Raw genomic sequence first — 12447 nt, forward strand, 5'->3', positions numbered from 1 at the left:
TATATTTTTTTAAAGTAGATCATGACTTTCCTGGCTAGCCCATTGTACTTCTTTTATTTTTGAGAAATGTTCTTTATCCAGGTAAGTTTCCTGCTATTCCCATTTTTCTGGTAGTTTTTATCATGAATAATTTTTAAGTGCTTTTTCTGCTTTCCTTATTATGATTGAGTAGTATTTCACTTAATATAGTACATTACATTTTTTATTAAAAAATACTATGTTTTCAGTGAAAGCTTGCATACGTTTCTGTTTCCATTCAATAATATTGACGCCGGTGGCTCAATGAAATTGGTTACACTATCAAGTTAAGATGTGGTTCAAGGTTTGAAGAGTACCTCAGAGTAGTAGTCTCAAGGAGTCTTTCAGTTCCATCAGTCCAGTAGGTCTGCTTTTTAAAAATTAATTTTGGGAATTTGTGGTTCTTATCTGACTTTTTCTGTAGACCCCATTCTGTAGGGTCTGTTTGTCATGGCCTTCGTCAGAAAGTTCAGAGTGATAGCCAGGTACTCTCTAATTCTTCTGTTCAAAGATTAGATGAGACTGTGGGTCGTGCAGACTATTAGTCCTATTCATAGTAGTTCCTATGAATAGTATTAACTTTCTCTTGCTTTGAGTAAGTAGAGACTAATACTTAATAGTTGTATCTTAGATGGCCACTTGCAAGATTTTAATGCCCCAGACTAGGATGTAGAATGTAAACTTTATTAATTATATTCTGATTCCACAAGACTGTCGTCCTAGACCTTCAAATCAGGAAACAATCCTGTGACGTGTTTGGTTGTACCTCAGATGTATCTCAAATTATCCCCATGTTCTTTATTATGTATATATAGTCACATATGTATAAGCATACACGTATATGTGTGCTTATGAATATACCTTATACATGTGTGTCTTTGCACATATGAGGTACCACAACTTGCTGGCTAAAATTGAAGAGGACTTAAAGGAAGATCAAAGACTATAACCTTCAGTGTGCATTAAACCTCAACATAAAGAACAAAGATATCCACAACTGGATTAAAGCAGGAATGTTATAGATGGAGAAAAGACTGAGACTGCCTAGGATTTCATTTTACCTGCATTCTCACTCAATAGCCATGGGAACAGCGGTCAAGAAACCAAGCCACGAGTTGCATTTGCAAATGTGCCACAAAAAGACCCCTTAGGAGGCAAAGCTGTCACTCTGAAGACAAAGGTGCACTTGACCCAAGCCGTAGTATTTTTAATTGCCTCATGTGCAAGTAAAGCTCGACAACGAGGAAGGAAAATTAAAGAAGAACTGATTGATTTGAATTATGGTGTTGGTAAAGACTGTTGAATATGACCATAGACTGCCTGAATAGTGAACAAACCTGTCATGGAAGAAGCATAGCTAGAATGTTCCTTAGCAAGCATGTCCAGAGTTAGGCTCTCATACAGTAGACATGTTATCAGAAGGGAATCTGTCCCTTGAGAGAGAGATTGTGCTTGATCAAAGTAGAGCTACAATGAAGAAACGGAAGACCCTCCACAAGGTGATTTGAGACCGTGTAACAACAGCCTCAAATGTAGGAAAGCTTACGAGGATGGCACAGGACTGGGCTGTTTGGTTTGTTTTCTGTGTAGGATAGCTCTAAGTTAGAACTGACTCAGTGGCACCTGTGATCATTCGGGTTAAGTCCACTTGGCTGTTCCAAATTCTTCTGAGATGTCACCTAACTAAATGTAACCAACTCCATAATGGGATCTTCTGTGAGTAGCTAAGCAGTGGTTGGAAGAATGGGGTGGAGTGCTAACCCCTTAATCTTGATATGATGGAAAAGTTCCATCAAGCTAGCTTACCTTTTTGTTGGCCTGGACCGCTGGTTGTTGAGCTAAGGGCCCATCACATTGCCTCTTGGCAGAGAGGAATATAGAAGATTGAAGGCATAAATCTGACCTGAAGAGTTGAAACTTTGTCACTCAATCCCACCTATGATGCGGGCTGGACCTGATCTGGTTCCAAAAACTTTCTGTATTTTTTGTTTGGGTTGTGTTGTTTTTGTTTGCTCATACTAGAGTGTATCTCAGAGGTGTTATGTCAATGGAGGTCACCTTCTTGAAGCTGTATGTTAAATGCTTTTCCATTTTTTGGTATGTGAAATCTAGGATTGATGAACCTAGAGGGACAGCAAGTTGAATAAGGGGTTCGGGCCTGGGGGTACAATGGTGGAGGTGGGGTGAAAAGGAGGTGATGTTAAGGAATCCATGTAGAAAAAGACTGTTTGGAAACTGATTGTGGTAGCAATTATATAATTCTACGTGATGTGATTGAAATTTTAATAAATGCATGAAATCCCAACTTAAAGGGGAAAAAAAGCAGTGGTCCATATGGGTAATGATTACATCACTGTTAGGAAGTCTGAGCAAAGGTTAAAGAGCAGGGCCTGTTAGCCTTCAGGGTCAGCTTCAGATCTTCCACCAACCAAGAAGAGTGCCCAGGTGCAGAGAACCTTGAGAGCCCATGTAGAAATGCAGGAGGAAAGAGCGCTCCCTGAGGGTGAACTTGCAGTGCAGAGTCGTGTGATGCAGCAGGTCCTGCAGGACATGCAAAGAAACTGGGTTTCCATGACATCAACGTTCTGAGCTGGGAGTGGTGGCCCAGAGCAGGCTACAAGGTCCTGAGCTCGAGTCATTGATGCCACAGGCAGCTAAGTTCGGATGGACTAGAGGGTAGCTGAGGCTCTCTCTAACAGGCTAACCCTGGGAAGACCACTCAAACCCACAGCCCTTAGGTGGCTGGTGCTGGCACACAGGACAGTTAGGTCAGGCCAGAATTTAAAAATATATCTATATATCCAAATGGTTATCGTAAGGGACTCCAAGGGGGCTGCAAGCATCTGAGCCCCCGGTGGGTGTGGTCATTGAGCAAGAAGACAGATTCCAGGATGAGGTCCTGGAGCTGATGCGGACTGAGAGCTGAAAGGTGCATTGGGCAAGTAGCTTGAGGACTCCGTCCTCCCTCCATGACACCCTGCAACCCAGGATGAGTCCCGAGAGGCGTATGTGCAGGTGAGTAGCAAACCAGTTGGGGCTGTGCAGTTCCCATCTACAATGCACTCCCGCCTCCTACACATAGTGCAGCTGCACCTTTTTTAGGATCACCTCAATAGTGGGAAGTTTGGGTCAAGCTTCAGCAAACTCGTTTCCTTCAGCACAGGTGTGGCAGTTCCTTTCTCTGCGTGACTCGGTCAAATGAGGAAGGGAAGGATTTCATCTGGGATGACTCCCTGAAAGCACAGGCCTATGAGTATTATCACAGGGCTAAAAGCTGCTGCTTCTCCCCTGACCTAATCTGTCTGTCCCCTTGAGTCTTGGTGCTGGACTTGATGGCCTCTGGCTCCTCTAGTGAGGTTACAGAAGCACTAGACTGGGTTCCAGACCACACGTTCTAGAAGTTGGTGGTCAGCATTTACAGTTTCCATCTCCTGGGTGGGAGATAGTGTTTATTAAGGAACATGTCATTCTAGGGCCTGAAACCAGAGCTAAACTGACTGCCATTGACTTATTTACAAATCAAAGCAACCCTCTAGGATGGGGTTTTTCAGGCTACAGGAGCCGGAAGTCCATCTGTCTCTTGAGCACAGCTGAAGAACTTTTTGAAGTCCCCTCATGTTAAGTCTAGTACTTCATGAGCACAGAATGCCTTTCTGTTTAGGTCTTGAGTCTCTTTCAGCATTGTTTTATAATTTTCAGTGTATGAGTCTTAAATCCATTGCAAAATTTTCCAGGCCTAGAGATTTCGTTTTCAGGAACTTTACTAATTCAATTTCCTTAATAATCACAGCGCGATTCAAATTTTCTGTTGGGTAAATAGCAATAATTTCGTTTGAGGAACTGGTTTATTTCATAGTATTCTTAACCTTTGAATTGCTTATACTATCCTTTGGATGTCTGCCAGGTGTGTAATGACATTCTGATGTTGGGTGATTTTTCTCTTTGTTTAGAAGTCTGTCAAATTTTATTGACTGTTTTCAAAGAATTCAATTTAAAAATATTTTTCTGTTTTTGGAATTTCATTGATTTCTGCCTTTTACTATTTCAGCTTTGTCCTTTCTCGAGGTTGCCATTAGATTGGTTTATTTCATCTAGGTTTTCAAATGTTTGTGGGTAGTATTGTTTACAGTGCTCTTACCCTTTGATCTATGCAAAATCCATAATGACATTGTGATGTTGGTAATTTTTTTACTCTTTGTCTTTTCGAACTAATGTGGTTGCTGCTGTAAATTTCCTAGTAATGTTTTAGCTGTTCCTCACGAATTCCAGGGGTTTATCCTACCTGGGGTTCTCTCAGCTTCTTAGTTATTTTGTCTTTTATGCTGGTAGAGAGCATTTTTGCCAGATTTTTCTTGTAGTATATTCTCTGTGGATTTTTTTGTTTCTTCCTGATCAGGAATCCCGGTTGAGAATGCAGTTGTTCCTCTTGATGGTGTCCCACATAATTCTTAGCCTTTTTTTTCAGATTTTATCTTTTATTTGTTTATCGTGAAATTGAGAGGTTTGTCTTCAACCTCAATAATTTGGTTTTTAATTGCTTCAGTTATATTACTTTGCGCTTTTAAAGTGTCTAATTTCTGATGAGCACAGCGCAGGAACTTAACGTGGTGTGGAGACGGAAGAGAGGTTTCCCTTTCCATCATGTGGACAAAGAATGACCATTTAAAAGCAATGCTCTAAAACCAAAGCTAAATGGACTCATTGAAACCATTATAAATCATAGCAGCCCTCCTTCAGGATTTGTTTGGTTGTTTTTGGTGTTAGAATTTTAGGTTGTTCTTTTTTTTTCTTTTCTGTAACTGGCTAGGTCATTTTTTTTTTTATCCATTGAAAGCCCTTGTCATTCTTAATGTTTTTCTGATCTTTACAGAGCATCTCTTGTTAGAATTCATTTGTGTTGATCTATGTGTGTTCACTTCTTTGTGCCTTATTTTTCAGTTTCTCACTTGGACCAGATTGCTGTCTCTGTGACTTCATATTGCAGCTGTTAAGGGTGGAAGGATGTTGGATCATGTGCAGGAAAGAAATAATGGAAACCACAAAATAAAAAGAAATTGGAAAAGGTTTCTTTTCCCCCTGAGGGCTCTTTCTCAGTCCTGGAGAACTGCCTGGGTATGTGGTTTTAAGTGGTGTGGGCAGGCTCTTCCCTCAGCTGTGTGTAGCTGTGGGGTATCTGTGGGTGGGCACCAGGAGAGTGCCGGGTGCCGGAGGGCAGGGGAGTTTGGGGTGCTAGGAGTGAGCATTGCCTCTTGCTTTCAGCTCCACCAGTTCAGTACTGACTCCATAGCCCCAATCCACCTGGGGGCGTGGGGGCCTGTACTTGCTCCAAGCATCTGGATCTCTGGAGAAACAGCATTGATTTAGCTCCTACTGCTTTTTGCTCCCAGATTTGGCAGATCCTGTTCCTCTCCCCCCTCCTCCTCCACCTGCACCCACGGTCTTGGGGTGTGGAAGTTTTACTTCTCTTGACTTTTTGCCCTCCAAGATTCCGAAGTCTTTATCCTACAAATTTTTTACCCTGTGTGTGTGTGTGTGTGTGTGTGTGTGTACATACTCTTGAGACTTTTTTTAACCCATGTGTTATTTAGAAGTGTATGTTATTTCTCAATTATTTGCTTACAGTGAAGTTAGAGAATGTGTCCTGTGATTTAAGTCTCTTAAATTTGTTGAGATTTATTTTGTAGCCTTGGATGTGGTCTATTTTGGTATTTTTCCTGGACATTTGAAAAGTACATGTATTCTGCCCTTGTGTGACAGCGTATTCAGCAACTGCTGATTACATCCTTTGGACAGTGGCTTTTGGATTCTTGTCCGTCTTTGCTGATTTTCCTTCTAGTTGTTCTATCCCTTGTTGAACAGTCTCCCGACTCTAATTTTGAATTTATTTCCCCTTTCATTTCTGTTGATTTTGGGCTTATGTATTTTATAACTCTTATTTGGTGCATTGACATTTAGGAATGGAAAGTCTTAGTAGATTTATTCTTTATATATAATATCCCTTTTTGTCTGGTAATTTTCTTTGTTCTAAAGTTCTGGTTTATGTAATTAATGTTTATATGACATCTTTTCCTTCAAATTGTTGGGGGTTTTTTTTGACAACACTTGAAATTTTGGGGAAAAATGAATGGAAAGATATTTTTCATGATTTTTAAAACCGTTTTATTGACATAATTCATGTACTGTATAATTCAATGGTTTGAAGATATTAAAAAAGCCATACAGTCATCACCAATTTTAGAACATTTTCTTCATTTTAAAAATATTTCTTCACTTTTGTGCTACCATTATTAACTCATTTCCCCAACCACCCTTCCCGTAATCCTAAGAAACTATTTATCTGTACTGTCTCTATAGATTTGCCTATCCTGATTTCCTATGAAGAAAATCATATAAGGAAAAATAAAATACATAAAACTTAGATCTAAAAGAAAAGAGAAAATAATAAAATTAGAATATGTCAAACAGGAAATCAAATGATAAGATGTTAAAATTTTAACCTAACTATATCTGCATTCTGCTAACAGAAAGTCTAGCAAGCCACTATGCAGGAGAAAGACAAGAATCACATTAAAAAATAAAGAATCATCGTCTCGGCATCCCGCTGAAGCAGTCCCCCCGCTGGCCTGTGAGGGCACTGTGAGGAGGCGTCCGGAGGAACTCTTTCTGAGAGGCTAGTCAAGGCGGTTCCAGTCCCATAGTCAGGAGTTCAAGCAGGCCCATGAAGCTTAATCCCTGCAAAGTCTCTTTATGCATTTTGGGTTTTCACTGTCCTCAATAGCTTGCTGCAAACCTGGTACTTAGTATTATTTAGGATCCTTAGGTCACACCGGCTGGTGTGTGTCAATGATCTTTTTTCTTTTTAATGGAAAGATTCACTTATCTTTTTAAGCCTTCTCATGTAGCTGTTTGGGTTGGGGGTGTTTTTTTTGGGGGGGAATGCTCCCCCCCTCCCTTTTAAATCTGTCTTGTGCTTCAGATATGTGTGACTTTGGTTTGGTTAGTATCCAACTGTATACCGTTTTTGGTCCCCTAAGATTGTTCTGTGCTTTTTGCTTTAAAAGAGAGAGGCTTCCTTTTTGTTTGTTTACCCCTAATGGTTTTAAAAGTTGCCAGATCCAGCACTGATCCACGGGTGGGATCCAGGCAGGTTAGGGAGAGGATGTGGCTGTGAGTATGAGTTTGGGGCTTTGTTCATTGTGTGATGGTTGCCAGCCCCGGGCTGTTTCTGTTGCTCTGGTTGGCTGAGCAGTGGGCAGCATGGGGTGTACTCCATACCCCTCTGCTCGCTTCCTCTCATCATTCCAACCCTGCTGCCGCCACCCCGTCCTCCATCTTCGGCCAGCAGTTCCAGCGACAGCAGCAAGGATGACCAGCTTGGGTTCCTATAAGGTTTTTTTTATTAAAGGTTTTAATATACAAGCCACATAATGGTTCTATTTTACAAATATTTTATAGAGATAAAGTGGCACAAACTTGTATTTAGACTATTTATATTTAATGGAAATGTTACTTTAATTTTTGTTTTCTATTTTTGACTCATTTTTTCTAGTTTTCTGAGTTGCTTAACATTTTAAAACTATGATTTTATAGTGATTTTTTTTTATTATAGTAAAATGTGAAGGTAAGTAAAAAAAATATTATTAGGCTTCTATTTCTTACATGTTTTAGCCCAAACACAATGTGTTTAAACACATAAGATCAGTGGATGACAGCAGACAGGTTTTCTCGGTAGTGCATCTTCATAGTTTTTAAAGATATTTTTGTACTCTGGAAAAATTATTTTGCAGACAAGTCTCATATCAAATTTTTAACAGCAGTCTAAAGCTACCAGGTGCTCTGCAGGAGAAAGATGAGACTTTCTACTCATGAAAATTAACAGTCTCAGAAACCAAACAGGCATTTCTAGTCTGCCCTCTAGGGTCATTAGGAGCTTTAATGACTCACTGACCATGAGCTTGAGTTTTACCCTCTTAAAGGTACCGTGTTCTTGTTCTCAATGTTCTCAAGACTTTTCTTTAGTATTCAGAAATTTACTTATAATGTGTTTTGGTGTGGATTTACTTGGATTTATCCCTTGAGTGCTCTAACCTTGAATCTTTATGCTAAGTCATTTGCTAAACTTGGACAGTTTTCTTTTTCTTTAATTTTTTAAGCTTGCTACCTTTCTTCATTCCTAAAGCCAACTGATAATTCTTTTGTTATAATCCCACGTGTCTCTGAGCTTATTCATTTTCTTTTCTCTCTCTGTTCAGATTTGGTAGTTGCTATTGTTCTGTCTTCAAATTCACTGGGTTTCTTTTTCTATCCATTCTGCTGTTAAACAAATCTAATGATTTTATCACTACATATTTTGCTTAGAAATTTCCACTTGATTTTTCTGTTTGTTTTCTTTTGCTGAGCCTTGTTTTCCTGTGTTTAAAGCATGTTCTTAATGATTTATTTAAACCTGTTTATGATTACAATTTAAGATATTTGTCAGCTCATTCTAACCTATCTTGGTTTTGGTTTTCTCTTTTCTCATTGATATTTTACTGGTTCTTATTGCTGTTATAAGTGATTAATCTTTTTATTGAACCTAAGACATGACATTTTATTTAAATCTTCTTTATAGCAGATCTTTTGTTGGTTCATTGGCTAGAGAGAACAGGATTTTGTTGTTGTTGTCTTAGTTTCCTGTTTCACTAGGCTGACTTATTGTTGGTTCTTTGGTTAAGAATAGCATGTTTTTATTGAAACTTAAAAAATCTATTAATTGGAGTTGCTGGCGTCTTCAGCTTCAAGCTTGGGATATGAGACCCAAAGAAAACCAAAGGAGTTCTGCTGTGTAATTTCTTGGGTCCCTTGGCCCCTTACTAATATTTCTACTTTTCGGAGTCATCTTGTAGTTATATATTTTTTTCCAGGACTTTTCATATAAAAGGATACATCTTTTCCATCTTCTGAGAAAAAGTGTCTAGATTTAATTTTTCAAGTGACTGAAAAACTCAGAGTAGTGACCAGCACTTTTGAGATTCATTATACGTCTCCTTGGTAAATTCAGTGTAATTTAAGTGAAGGACGTCACATTTAGTAAGGACCAGAGTATTAGAGTTGTTTGGGATCACTACAATCTGAATCTTTGTTTAATACTCCTAATACGCATGGTTTCACCTCATTTCAGAGTTCAAGAAGTATAGGATTCTCATATGGGGATATTCTTGGCCTTATGAGAATCAAAAACCCCACTTTATTTAGTGTAGTTACAAAATTTTCAAATACAGAGTGTGTCTACTGAATTTCAAGAACTTGGTTTATGGGGAAGTCAATATTAATAAGAGAGACTGTCAAAAAGTGATATTGGCAGGGTAAGACATTGGGGGGAATGTAAGGGTTAAATCAGCAACGGTGAATGGTGCGATAACTGACCTATGAGTAGATGTATGGATAGATATATACGCTGAATGGGTTTGGGAGGGAGATTGGGAGTGTATCCACAAATATGTAAGGCTTGACGGATATTTCTTATGGATATTTAGTTTGCTGTACCACTTGACAGTATGTTGTACTGTGGTGGCTTATGTATTGCTGTGATGCTGGACACTATGTCACTGGTATTTTAAATCCCAGCCGGGTCACCCAAAGTGAACAGGTTTCCGCAGAGCTTCCAGACTAAGAACAGACTAGGAAGAAGGAACAGACTGCACTTCTGAGGACGTAGCTACAGAAAACCTTATGGACAGCATTGAAACCTGGTCAGACACTGAAAACCTTCTGAATGGACGGAAGCAGAGCCAGTGCCAGAGGATGAACGCCTCAGATCAGAAGGCACTCAGTGTGGCTGAGGAAAAGCTACCTTCTCAACGTGGACTTGACCATAGTGACGCAGGTGGAGTAAAGCCTTTGAGACCCTCATTTGCTGTTGGAGCGTGACTCAGTGAGAAGAAATAGCTGTAATCATTAGTAAGCATACCTTGGAGTGTATGAATCTAGGAAAAGTAGAAGTTGTCAAATGATATGGAATATGGGTGAAGATTGATGTTCCTAGGTTTCAGTGAGCCAAAATGGACTGGTATTGGCCATTTGGAATCAGAAAATTTTATGGTTTACTATGCTGGGAATGACAGATTCTCAGAGGAACAGTATCGCGTTCATCTTCAAAAGGACATTTCAAGAGCACACCCAGCATACTCTTAAATGGAAAGAATTGAAAGGGAAAAAATCAACCCTCAAGCTTCAGTATTGCAACATGGATCAAGAGGCAGTTGTGCATACAGCAAGGGAACACTGCATGGCGTACAATCGAGAAGTGTGCATCAGAGTTGTACATGGGGAAAAAAAGGTTGAAGTTGTCAAGAATTTTGTCTTGCACTTTCAGTGTTCACGGAAGCATCAGTCAAGAGATCAAACAACACGCTGCATTAGGTACAAGCCCTCTTTAACATTTTGACGCAAAGGTGTTACTCCGAGTACTAAGGTGCACCCGACTCAAGCCATGGTGTTTTCTATGCATGTGAGAGTTTGGGCACTGAATAAAGAAGACCAAAGAAGAATGGATGTGTTTAGATTACAGTGTTGGTGAAGAATCTAGAAAATACCATGGCCCACCAAAAGTTCAAACAAATCTGTCATTAGAAGTACGTTCAGAATACTCCTTAGAGGCAAAGATGATGAGACTTTGTCTCACATACTTGGTCACGTCAAGCGAGACCAACCCCTGGAGGAGGGCATCAGTTGTGAGTTTCTGTGTTTTCCTTCTGTTGTACACAGGATGGCTATGAGTCAGAAACGACTCAACAGCACCTAACAACACCATCTACCTCTGCTGCAAATATATCTGTGGATGTGACGGAGCATAGAATGGACTAAGTTTTGAAAACTTAGTAGACATAACCAGACACCTTGGCTCTGGCTCTGGGCACTCGGAACCGAGTCTTGAGTGATTCCAAGGTCAATTGTTGTAATAAAGACATTGTTCTATACCTTAATTTGGTGACTATCGCTTAAAATCTTAAAAACTTGTGAGTGGCTACCTGGGGTACAACTATTGTTTTTTCCCTGTCCCGGGAAAGGGAGAGTAATGAAAAATCAAAGATACATAAAAAAGTAGTCTAGGGGCTAATAGCTCACGAGAATAACAGTCTTCATAATCCTTAGATCGGAAGAGCAAGATGCTGCCCAACTATTGCAAAACTACCAGCTGCTCTGAAAGGGATCGTATGTGAAGGTCCTGCATAGAATGAGACAAAAATATGGAACAAAACTCATTCATGAGCGAGACTAGGCGTGCTGGTCAGATAGACTGGTGGAATCCCTAAGGTTATGGCCCTTGGTCACTTTTTTGAATCTGGAATTGAGTTCTGCCCCTGTTGCTCAGATTTTAGCTAAATAATTGACAGCTCTATGAGGAGAAAAGTAGTAAAGGGCCTTTGGAATCAAGAGAGCCGCATTTGCCCAAGGTAGAAAATCAGAAGGGTTAGGAAAGGTGGGATGATGGGAAATACAGACAGAGGTTGGGTGGAAGATGTTACGTTTAGGGGATTAAAATGAATAAGATGAAACAATGTGTATGAATTGAGTGTAAAACTGATCTACTCTGTTGACCTTCACCCAATTGAAAACTTGGGTTTTTTTAAGTTGAAAAAAAAAAAAAGTTCACCCTCAAATGTGTATTTTTTTTTAACATGCTGGTCTCTGACCTGCCCCTGCCCGTGGTCTAATTTTATCAGTTAGGAAAAAAATTCCCCCAAATGGTTTTAATCCATCCTTCTCCCCACTTCCAATAAACACCGTAGAATAGTTTGCCAGTGAATGAGCCTCTGTTTGGCCAGTCCTCTTTACTTTTCTGCATGGCTGGAAAGTGATCATTCGTGATGCACTGGGGGGGAAATGAGGTAGGTAGGCTTAATTAAACCATTGCTTGCTCTCAGCATACTTTTTGGGAGGGTGGGGAAGCATACTATTAAATTTAGAGGGGAAAGCCAATTTATTTTTAATAAAACAGTGCTTAAAATAGTTTGCTTTTAAGACTTTTTAAAGTATGTTAAAGCATTAGATAAGTGAAGTCATTTGTTCCCAAACCTGTCTGGAAACAATCACTCATTTAACTTGGCTAGGAAACTGAAACCATCTCACCTGACCACTCATATGTTGGAGACTTTATAGGTTAGCTCTTTATTTCATGTATGTTCTTGGAATCTGAGGAAATGGCATAAAGTACTCAAGCACCAGTGATTCCTTTGATTGCCCCTTTACTTGACTCCAGGTATCGTCCCATCTCTGAAGTACGAAGTGAAACAAGTTTTTAATGCCAAAGAAAGAACTTTCCTTTGTTTCCCCTCTTTTTTCTTTAAATCCATAAGAATTGCATTTCCAGACAAGTAGTGAGTGTTAAGTAATTGGATTTGGCGGAGGGAGGTGAAATGGATGGCTCCTGATAAGAGGTATAGTATC

At 39.7% G+C, this 12447-nt stretch overlaps 1 protein-coding gene across 2 annotated transcripts in view; it reads left to right on the top strand.

Moving 5' to 3' along the window:
• The window catches only part of OGDH (oxoglutarate dehydrogenase), an 89918-nt gene that overhangs the window by 53033 nt on the left and 24438 nt on the right, over positions 1–12447 (top strand). The window lies entirely within an intron of this gene.

Source organism: Tenrec ecaudatus, chromosome 9 (assembly GCF_050624435.1).
Source record: "Tenrec ecaudatus isolate mTenEca1 chromosome 9, mTenEca1.hap1, whole genome shotgun sequence".
Classification (NCBI taxonomy): Eukaryota; Metazoa; Chordata; class Mammalia; order Afrosoricida; family Tenrecidae; genus Tenrec; species Tenrec ecaudatus.